Source organism: Cucumis melo, chromosome 5 (genome assembly GCF_025177605.1).
Source record: "Cucumis melo cultivar AY chromosome 5, USDA_Cmelo_AY_1.0, whole genome shotgun sequence".
Lineage (NCBI taxonomy): Eukaryota > Viridiplantae > Streptophyta > Magnoliopsida > Cucurbitales > Cucurbitaceae > Cucumis > Cucumis melo.
The window spans coordinates 9,539,289-9,551,514 of NC_066861.1; positions in this window are offsets into that span (position 1 = coordinate 9,539,289).

Sequence of the window (12,226 nt, forward strand, 5' to 3'; positions counted from 1 at the left end):
AATTATATTTGTTAAAATATAATTATTTAAGGAAAAGATAATTATTTTTGGAGAAAGGATATTTAGGGAGAAAAAGTAAAATAATTATATTTTGAGAAAATATAATCATTTGTAAAAAGGATAATTATTTTAGATAAAGATAAATAATAATTAATTATTGTGGAAGATAATTAATTATTCTGCAGAAAGTTAAATATTAATTCTAGAGTGAAGTTGTTATGGTTGGTTTAAGATAATTCATGTTGGAAGTTACAAGTGATTTATTGGAAAAGATTTGATTGATTAAAATAATTGAGGATTTAAGTTAATTTGAGATTTTGGAGGGAAAAGTTGGTTTTGGTGGAATTGGATTTAATTGAGTATATATATGGATATATATATATTCAATTAATAATTTGGAAAAGTGTAGATAATTATATTATGGAATATAATTATATTTGTTTGGAAAAGAAGATAATCCATGAGGAGAGAGATGGTTGATTTGATTGGACGAAAAAGATATATATTTATTTAAAAGAGAGAATAATTGTTTAAAGTTTATTGTAGATTTTGGTGAGAGAAAAATAATAATAATAAAGAAGTATTATTATTATTATTAATGGTTATAAATATCTAATCTTTTGTGCGTTTAAGACATTTATTTAGGAAAGATAATGGAAATAAAGATATATGTATATATTTGATATTATATATGTATATCCTAAAAGGAAAAGGAAATAATAATAATTATTATTATTGTTATTATTTGAGTCTATAAATAGCATTGGAATGCTTAAGTTAGAAAGTAAAGGAAAAAGAAAAAGGTTCTTCATCTTCTTCTCTAAGATAACCCTCTACTGTCGCCGCCTCATCAGTTGAAGTTAAGATTGGTCTCTTTGGAAGCTTGAGGATTTAAAGTGATGAATTTTTTTTCCATCAAGGATATAAGAGGATTTTTCAACCTCCATCTGAGTAACCTTGGTAAGCCAATGAAATTAAATTAATATTTTATTAATTTAATTTTGGATTTATTTGGGGTTTCTTTAAAGGTTCAATTGGCTAAGTTTTTAAGATTTAAATCTTGGGTTTTTCCCAATCAAGGTTGAATTGGTTTCAACCCCAATTTTTAGAAAGTTAATTAATTTGGGAGAATTTTTTTTATGTTAGCCAATTGCTAATTTCATTAATTAAGATACTGAGTTTTCCTTTTATGATTAGGATCAAGTTAATTGGAGAATTTTTACTCTCAGCTAGGGAGTACCTTTGTTTAGCTAAAATCTCCAAGTAAGAGATTCTCCTACTAGACTTTCGAACTGAATTTAAGAGACCGCATGTATTTATGATTATGCATTGATGGTAGCTAAAATGCATAACTTGATGCTATTGATAATGATTGTCATTATACTGAGATTATGTTGATGACTGATGTCATGTTAATGACTGGTAGATTGATGTTGATGATTGTTGATGCATGATATATTAATCACATGATTAAGGACGTTAAGATTAATATTCATGCCATGTTATGATGATATATGTTGTGCTACATGCTATGGATAGGGTGTTCTGTTAACTTTGTCTATTAGAGTCGTACCTGCATGGGTGTCCTTTGGGATCACCACCTATGTAGGATTGCGTAGTCCGACGGGATCGCCAATCTAGCATGGATATAGATATGATTCGAGTGATTCGACGGCATCCTCGCAGCCCGATTGTCTTAGTATTTCCTCTGGGTTCGCTACAGACCAGTATGTCCTAGGTGCTCCCCCAGGACACCGAAGACCAGATTTCGTTCCTACGAGAGCGCATGTTGCACGTGTTCGAGAACGTGCCAGTTTTTGGGTACCACTTTTCAAGACTTTAATGGAAAGTTAACATACACCTAGCGGGACTAGTAGTGGGTCCCTTACTGAGTATATGTTTATACTCACTCTTTCTATGTTTAACATTTCAGGCGAAGGTAAAGGTAGAGAAAAGCTGGCGAGCGACAAAGAAGGATCCGTGACATGCCATATGGGAACTCAGTTTTGCTTCCGCATCTATGTATCAGTGTTTTAATATTCCGCTTTTAATGAAAATTTAGTCTTCCCTTCTTTCAGAAAAGTAGTGTCTCTTGTTATTTCTTTTTAGTAATGACCTCAGCTTAATATAAAGAGTTGGGTCAGTACAAGAACGATGTCAGTTGACTTCACACCACATCTCGAGCCTAGTGAGAAAGTGCTCCCGAGGTGTGATAGAAAGGGACTAAAAATCTGTAACAAACAAAACTTCAACTAATGAAGAAGTGGTATTCCCTTAAGAAAAGGTAATTATTTCAAAGACTAGATCATAGTAACAAAGAACAAGAGACTGAAGATAGTATAGAAGAGATTGACTATGAGTGAAAAATTCAAATTTAAAAAATAAATTAAGATCTAATACAGAAACTAATTTTAATTTCCAAATTATTAAAGGTTTAGATTTAGCTAATTAAGATTTTTTTGAAATAAAAACAAGGCTTGAGTTTTAGCTAATAAAAATTAATAATGTGGTTAATTTGAAATTAAAAAAATAAATAAAGTTGTTAAAATATTCAACCAATTTGTTAAATCTCGAGATATTAGGAAGAGATTATGATAAGGGTTTGATATATTATTAACATGTTGAAATTAATTACAGACTCATAAGTGTATATCACAAATTTCTTACACTAGAGAGACTTCTGATAAGAATTTAAATATTGAAATAATTACAGTTCACGAACGTAGGTATTTTGGTATTTTATAAAATACCACACACATGTGGCACTCTCAAAATTATGTTAGTTATTATTTTATTTCTTCAATCAGATGAACATCCAATTATAGATGTCAAACCAATATTGATAGAAATTATAATTTAATCGATGTTATTGGTTTAAAAGTCTTTCTAAACATAATTAATGCAACAAATTTTTAATTCTAATTTCTTTCCACTGTTGTATGAATTAATGGTATTGAACTTATAATATATGTACTCACTAAAACAAAAAGGGCCTGAAAAAAGAAGATTGATAAAATAATTTACATTTAAACAATTGTTATTACTTAAAATTACACAAAGGTAAACACATAGAAACATTATGATTTGATAATTACAGTGTAACTATTATTGAAAATATATAAGTAAATAAAATTTCAAGTATATTATAATCAACCTAATAAAATTCATAAATATTCCAAACGAAAAACACTCTCGTGCATGAACTAAAGCAACAAGAGCCATAAAATAATATTTGAATATGTTATCATCATTTACTTCTTGTGTTGTATATGTATCTATTAAAAATTAAATAAAAAAGTAACCATAGGTCAATAAACGACTCATAGCTAGACTGTATGATAATGATTTAATGGCACTGTAATTATACTGTAAAACTTACCTGGATTATTTTCAATCAACGCATTAGAGAATGCAGGCAACAAAGAATACGATGACTTTGGAGACCCACGCATTAAGTTTAATGCAACCTCACGGGTTCTCCAAACTTTATCATAACTGACATCAATTGCATGTTTCCTTTTCATAAAGCTTATTATATCTGAGGGACGACATGGAGTTGTAGAATTCATATGAATAATGGGAGTTGTAGAATTCATATGAATAATGTCTTCGTACACTTAGATACTATCCACGAATTTTCCTGACTATGAGAATTCTTTACAACTTTCAATAGCGCATTTATAAACATTGTTAAACTTTCGAACAATCCATAAAGAACTCTTCTTATAAATAGACGATATAAGAAACTATTGACAAGAAGTGTCTTTGCAAGAAAGTTCAAGAAAAGTTTGATTGGAGTAGACAGTCCTAAACTCAAAATTAGGTTGAATAGAAAACAAATAAATAGATTTTTTCAAGGCATCTTTGCTGCTAAAAATTGAACCTTCTTTTATTATTAGAAGTCTATAACATATGAATCCAAATCGATTAATTTAGGAAGAGGATGTGATAGGGGTTGCTAGATCTCTAGCACGTCGAAAATAATTACAAACGCATAAATGCATAACACAAATTAATTACACTAGAGACACGAAATAATTACAGTATGAGAACGTAGATATTTTGGTATTTTATAAAATACCATGCATAAGGACCATTTGCTAAAAATCATTAAAAAAATATATATAAATAAAAACAGTTTTGCAATTTTTCACAATGATCCCTAAAAACCTTGCTATATCCCTTTTTTAAACCCATGAATCAATGTTCTCTTAGTATAATTTTTCTCTCTTTTCTTTTTTTTTTCCCTTCATCATCCTCCATAATAAATTTGCTAATGAATAAAAGTTAAATTTTATGCTTTATAATTACACAAATCGATTAATTTACTTTATAATTACAAGAAAATTACACCAAATTTCTAGACCAAAATTAGTTTTGAAATATTTATGCGCTATAATTTGATTAATTTTATGCATTATAATTACACATATTGTAAAACTTAATTAATTAAAATGATAATTGAATATTAGATTATAAATAATATGAGTTAATTTTAAGATTAATTTACATAAATGTAACAAACCCAAAAATATTTACTGTCAATGTAACAAAAAACAAACGGTCATGAAACTAGTAAATTATTTTCTTAATTTCCAAATTTGCTTTTGAATATTGCGGACAATTCATCACTTCTCTTTTTTCTTCTTTGTGATTTATTCATCCTCTCTTCTAGATTTCTTCATCTCCTCTTTTAGATTTTCTGTCTTATATTTTAAAAAGATTTATTCTTCTATTTAAATCTTCTATTTTATTTTCACCATTTTCGGCAAGATTCTTTGAAGCTACTTTAACTTCTTCATATTCAAGATATCAAGATCGTTTAAATATCACGTTCACATGATCTAAATGATCGTTTACCATTGTTGGCACAATTGTTTACCATGTTAATAACATCGTTTAAATTTGAAGCTTTTTTCCATCATTTAAAAAGAACTACATGGTCGTGTATAGTCAACACGATCGTTTAGCATTCAACACGATCGTTATCTTTAAAGTTTTTAACGATCATTTACATTGGCCTACATGATCGCTTACCATAATCAACACAATTGTTTGCTATGGTCAACACGATTGTTAAATTGGGAGCATTTTTTTCCCATCATTAGAAAAGAACTACACGATTGTGTATCATGACTGTAGTACATGATTGTTCAGAAAAAAATTACTTGTGCGCATATGGCTGATTAGTTTGGTATTTCTCATTGTAGGTCTGTGAGCTTTTTCCGTTTGCAGAATTGGTATATACGATGTAAATATTTTACAGGTTTGTTATATTTAAAAAAACCATAATTTTAATTATAAATTACTCAAAATGTCAAATATTTATAGTAAAATTTTTTATTGGTTCCTAATTAATTATTTTTTACCAGTATTGTAGACATCTTTATTGGTCCACTTTTTTATTATTTTATTTTATTGTTATTATTATTATTATTTTCATTTATTATTATTTTAATTATTTTTATGATTTTTGTTATTTTATTTAAGATTTTTCCAAAATATAACAAACTGGTAGAATATTTACATTGTATAAAATAATTTTGAAAACAAAAAAAGTCCCACAAGCCCACAATGGGAAATACAAAAAATGCCCTGGTCAACACGCGATTAATCGATCACACTTGTGCATGTAATTCTTTTTCTAAACGATCATCATACCCGTTCGTGTAAAAAATGCTACATGATCATGTAGGTAGTATCAACACGATCAACATGATCATGTAGTTTTTTTTTAATGATGAGAAAAAATACTTCAAATTTAAAAGATTGTGTTGAGCACGCTAAAAGATGGGGTTAACTATGATACGTGATCGTACATCATATTCACACAATCGTGTAGTTTTTTTTAAACGATAGGAAAAAGGGCTTCAAATCTAAAGAATAGTGTATTGAACATGTTAAATGATCGTGTTGACTAGGTAAGTGATCGTTTAGATCATATCCACACGATCATGTAGTTTTTTTTAAATGATGGAAAAAAGGCTTCAAATCTAAATGATCGTGTTGAGCATGCTACATGATCGTGTTAACTAGGTAACCCATTGTTCAGATCATATTCACACTATCGTATAGTTTTTTTAAAAAAATGATAGAAAAAGGGCTTCAAATCTAAATGATCGTGATGACCATGCTAAATGATTGTGTTGACTAGGGATCGTTTACATCATATCAAAGTAATATGTAGACGATCTTAATATTCTAGAAGATGAGTTGGAAGAAAGAAAGAGAAGATGAAGAAAAAAAAGAACAAAAAAGAAGATGAGTAATAATACAAGAAAGAAAATCTAGAAGATGAGGTGAAGAAATTTGGAAGAGAAGATGAATAGATCACAAAGAAGAAGAAGAAATAGAAGTGACGAATCGTCTGCAATATCAAGAGCAAATCTAAAATTTATGAAAATATATTACCAACTTCCTGGACTTTTTAATTTTGTTACATAGGTTGTAAATATTTTGATGTTTTGTTATATTTATGAAAATTAACCTCTTATTTGTATTAGTTATTATTACTTTTTTTTTGTTATTTGTTATTTGTTATTTGTTATTATTGTTTTTTTTTCTTTTTCTTTCTTTTACTCCATCTTCTACCCATTCCCCAACAAGCCTTCCCTCTTCTTCCTCCAACATCTTCCTTCCCCAATTTCTCTCTTATTCTTTTTTAACTCACACAGAAAGCTTAACTCCTTTCCTCACTTTTGTTAAATTAAATCTAAAAAATTTCTTATAAGAGGGAGAAGACGAGGCTTTGAAGGAGAGAAAAAGAAAAGAGTAAAAGATACACAAGAAATAGAGGAGAGAGAGAGAGTGAGTTTTGAAGGAATCAGAAAGTGATAATCAATTCCCATTCTTTAAATGGACATTTAGTTTCAATTCAAGCATATCAAAATATTTCAAAATTCAAGTTTAATTTGAATTTCAAAATAATTCAAATAAAATTTAATTTACCAATGATTTAATTATAAATTTCAAATTTGATTTGAATTCTAAGTAATTTTTCACTTGATTCACCTTAAAGTTTGCAAATGAATTTCTATCTCATTCAATTTTCTAGTGAAGTTTTTGCTTATTTTTAAGCTTGATTTACAAAATGAGTTCTAATATTCCTTTGAAGGGCTATAAACTACGCATAAGGATTGATTCTTATTTTACTTCTGAAATATGAATTGGTTTGCATGAGACATTCCTTTAATTATTATGTTAATAATATGATGGAGTTGAGCTTGTCAAATGTCTCAAACTCTCGGAGAAAAATAGTTTCTAATACTGAAGATTTCAAACTTTAACATGACAATAAATTAACAATATTGTCACTTACAAAATTGAACTATGCTTTATCCTTAAAGTTATTGTAAAGTTATAGTGAAATTAGGTGAGACATTTCTTTTATTCAAATTTTTACTTTCTTTTATTCAAATTTTTACTTTCTTTTATTCAAATTTTTACTTTCTTTTATTCAAATTTTTACTTTCTTTATTCATCAATTTTTATTATAGTGTTAGATAATAGAGCAATACGTCTTCTAATAGGTGTTGTAGGGTGCTAATATCTTCCCTACACTCAATGACCTCCGAACCTATCTTTAGTAAAATAAAAGTAGTTTTAATTTAAACCATGTGACCAATCACATTCTAAGTTGATTGGTGGAAACTCTAAACCTTTCACCTTGAAAAAGACCCATAAGGAGGGACGTCGGTCGCTTAATGGTGTTGCATCACATGGTACTTTTGCACTTGATCTAAATTCACTAGATTTAGGCAATCTGCTGCCATCCATATTAGCCAAGACCAAAGCCCCCAAGTTTTTTCTACTACATATGGCCATTCATAGTTTGGAGTCCATTTTCCTTGATGATTTTTTTAAATGGAAGGATTTGCATTAAAACTAGATCACTCTATCTGAAAACTCTGAGGCGGAGTTTTTTTCATAAGCTCTCGTTATTCTCCTTTGATAAAGCTGACCTCTGCATAATGTTGTTAGTCTTTTTTCTTCCACAAAGTTCAATTGTTCATAGCAACTTTGGATCCACTCCGCCTCTTGTAACTTAGCTTCCATAAGAACTCGTAATGATGGAATCTCCATCTTAATGGGAAGAATTTCCTCCATGTCATAGACTAGAGAAAAAGGTATTGCCCTTTTGAAGTTCAAATAGATGTATGATATCAATGTAGTGCAAAAGGAAGCATGTCATGCCAATCCTTGTATGTTACCATCATCTTTTGCATGACTTTTTTATATATATTCTTGTTAGTAGCTTCAATAGCCTCATCCATTTTTTTCCTATAGGGATTGAGTGAAGATGTTTGATCTTAAATTATTCGCACAACTCCTTCATCAATTTCTTGTTCAAATTTGGTGTGTTATCTGACACTATAGTTTCAGAAAGACCATAACGATAGATAATCTCCTTTTTTATAGACTTGATCACCATTGTCTTTATCACCTCTTGATAATACATTGATTCCACCCACTTTATAAAGTATCAATTGCTACCAAAATGAAACGGTGCTCATTTGAGGCTTTAGGATCGATGTGACCTATCATATCCATTCCCTACATGGAAAACGACCAAGGAGTTGAAAAGGAAAGTGTTGGAGGATTTAGCAAGCGGTCAAAATCCAACTTTAGTCAAGGATCGCGTTGGAGCGGCTATCAAAGAACAAGATGCAAGGAATGAGGCAAGAGACATACAAGTAGGACAAACTAGTACCGTATGTTTCAAGTGTGGACAAGCTAGACATTCCCATAAAAAATGTGGAGAGACAAATAAGTTAGGCGAGGAACCAACACAGACAGGAGTGGCAACTTATTCTATTCAACAACCTACTCGAGGATATCCTGCATTAGATAAAGGAAAGAGGACAGTGGAGTGTTATTCTTGCCTATTAGCTTCTTGGTAACACAACACTTAGGTAATTTAACAAAATCTTCGAGTGATGTCGCTCTTTTATATCATCTTCTTTTCTATTTATACCAATCCCAAACTAGATCAGTTATCTTATTCCAAAAAACTTGCCAACTCCTACTTAGAGGGAAAATGCATGAAACATGCTTAAGACACCTGGATTCTTGACATAAGATCCTCCGAGATCTTAACTTTTCTCGGTCAGACATGCATGAATTCATGCCTGAGAACACTAATAATTTGCTTCTTTTGCTTCAAGTCCCAGCTGAACATGACCTCAAGATGGCATGAGTTTTAACTTCTTAAGCTTTTTGTCCATCATCTTGGCCGAACAAGCACCAAGCTTCTCTGAGATTATCACTTCTGCCTTCATTCTTGTCCGAAATTCCATAGGACTGTCTGAGATCTTTACATAAAAAGCATTCTATCTTTTCTCTCAGCCAAGTAAGATCAAGTTTTCCCTCGGGATTAACTTCTGTCTCAAATTTCAACCGAGATCCAACAATATGCCCTAGGATTTCCTTTCTAAGGCACTTACTTTAGCTAACAACCATCTTCAACCTCTTACTTAACTTCTTATTTCTAAAACTAAACCCTTTTATTTTAACAAAGGTCTTACAACTCTCCCGACCTTTAAGAATTTCGTCTTTGAAATTCTATATCCACAATCCTTTTTCCTACAAAGACAACTTAAATTTTCAGCTAAACATTTACCAAAACATATTTACACTTTTGTTTCATTTCCCAAGGAACACAATGCTCACCCTAACGTTTCCTAAAATCATGCTTTCATACCAAGTTGTCACGCCCTGCTCTGCACGCATCCTTTACTTAGCTATATGGAACAAGATGCCACTTGAGCAAGCCTGATGCCTCAAGTTGAAACGCCAGAACGCTCACTTAAGTACTTAAACTTAAACTTTCACAATAAGTGGAATTAGAATAACTTCAAGACATATCTGATAAACAAACCATTTCTTATTACTTAAAAGCATGCATTTCAATTTTAGACTTTACATGCTTTCTTAATACAATAAATATAAAATACACTTAAACACCTTCAACAATATCCAAACCTTAAATGTCTTGCCTGCTTACCTTGCTTTCTTAACCTGGTTTCAACGCTTGATATCCTGTGAGAGGGAAAACTTAAAACATAAGTCAAATACTTAGTGAGTGATAGTTTTGAAAACCTTTTGGGGAATATAATTCAACCAATAAATTCATTTTCATAACAAAATTAAGCTTTAACGCCTCATTTCATCGCATAAACACAGATTAATCCTTCTCATTCCTTATTACCAGCACAATGAACCATTCTTACGCATAGACTACTTTGATAACCCTTACGTCATCATCAGTATTCCTTGGAGAAGCCTCGGTTTATTTCCCATTGCTCAGGCCACTAAGCTCAATACGCTCCTTTCAACGCATTGGTCAACTTCTCACGATCATATGGTCCTTTCACCCAATGGTTGCCTAAACTCATTATGTTCATATTAATAGCTACCTTTATTTAATAAGAATACGACTAATGGTTTAAACACAACATCATATACATTCAACACGCATAAAACTTCGCTTTAAAACCTAACATAAGCTTTCATTCGAAATCACTTTTTATAAACATTCATGTGAGAAAATCACTATAATTCAACATGAAATTTAGATGAAAGCTTTCAAAGTCTATAAACACTTTTGAAACTTTACTCATAAGCATAGCATACAATCATCATAATAATAAACTTTACTTAAACATAAAAGCTTTCTTTAGAAGATATCATCAATTCATAAACATTTATGTGTAAACAATATTAAAAATCACATAAACTTTAGAAGGAAAACTTCAAAACAATTTACTCTTAGAAAATCACTTACAACATTACTAAGTTCCCTATTTGCTTAGAATACCTAGTAATCCAAAGTCTTCTTATTGCCTAATAACTTCTCGACAATACAACCCTTAAGTAATTTAACAAAATCTCCAAGTGATGTCCCTCTTTTATGTCCTCTCCTTTCCTATTTATACCAATTCGAAAATAGATTAGTCATCACTTAAATTTCTAAAAACTTGTCAGCTCCTACTTAGTCATAAAATGCATGAAACGTGCTTAAGACACCTAGATTCTCGGTCAAGATCAACTCGAGATCCTTCGAGATCTTCACTTTTCTCAGTTAGACGTGCTCGAATTCATGCCTAAGAATGCTAATAATTTCCTTTTTTGCTTCAAGTTCTGGCCAAACACAACCTTGAGATGCCCAAAGTTCCAACTTCTTAAGCTTTTTGTCCTTTATCTCGGCCGAATAAGCATTGAGCTTACCCTGAGATTACACTTCTTTCTTCAATATTGCTCGGGATTCCAGACGATTGCTTGAGATCCTTATATAAAAAGCATTATGTGTTTCCTCTCGATCGAGTAAGACCGAGTTTTGCCTCAAGATTAACCTTCTGTCTCAAATCTCGACCAAGATCTCACAATTTGACCTAGGATTCCTTTTCTAAAGCACTTATTTTAGCTAAAAATTATCTTAACCCCTCTTACTTAACTTCTTATTTCTAAAATTAATCCTTTTATTCTAACACGAGTCTCACAATTTCAAAGAAACCAAGTTCACAAACCAACTTTCAAAAACAAAAATGGAGACGACTTCATTCAACGAAGCATAAAATGGACCTTCCACATGCTCTCGTGCACCAACGAGTGTGAGGGACGAGGAAACGTCTTCTAGCTTCACGCACAGCTTCTTTCGATGCATAACAATGTCACAGCCCTTTCTGGCCACCTAGACTCGACCCGAGAGACGGCATAAAGTCAAAAAATTTAGTTCCTAGCTACTCGACGACACCTGCATACCCTAACCTCCAAAACCATTATTAAAATAAAACACGTGGAAGCCAATGACACAACACTAGAGAAGGAAGTATTAAACAAGGCAAGTGCAGTCCATTTATTAATAAATTTTGCAATAAGTCTAGACTCTTACACACGTTTAATATTCTCATACATTGACATATTCATAAACACATACGTGACTATGCGTGTTCACTAGCCACTAAACAACAAACTTGCACAACAGATTATTGGCAGCAAGTTAAGCTCGAGGATCACGATCTCTTCCTGAAAAGTGGAAACATTTTAGAAAGAGCGAGTTAAAAAGCCAATTGAGTGATGGTTTTATAAAACATGCTTTTGAAATAGTTATGCTTAAAGTACATAACATGTAGGCTTCTAAAACATTTCAACTTTGTAAACCATTCTTCTCAACAAATAGTTCTCTTTTTCATAAACAAAATGATACTATGTTTATTATATACCCTGA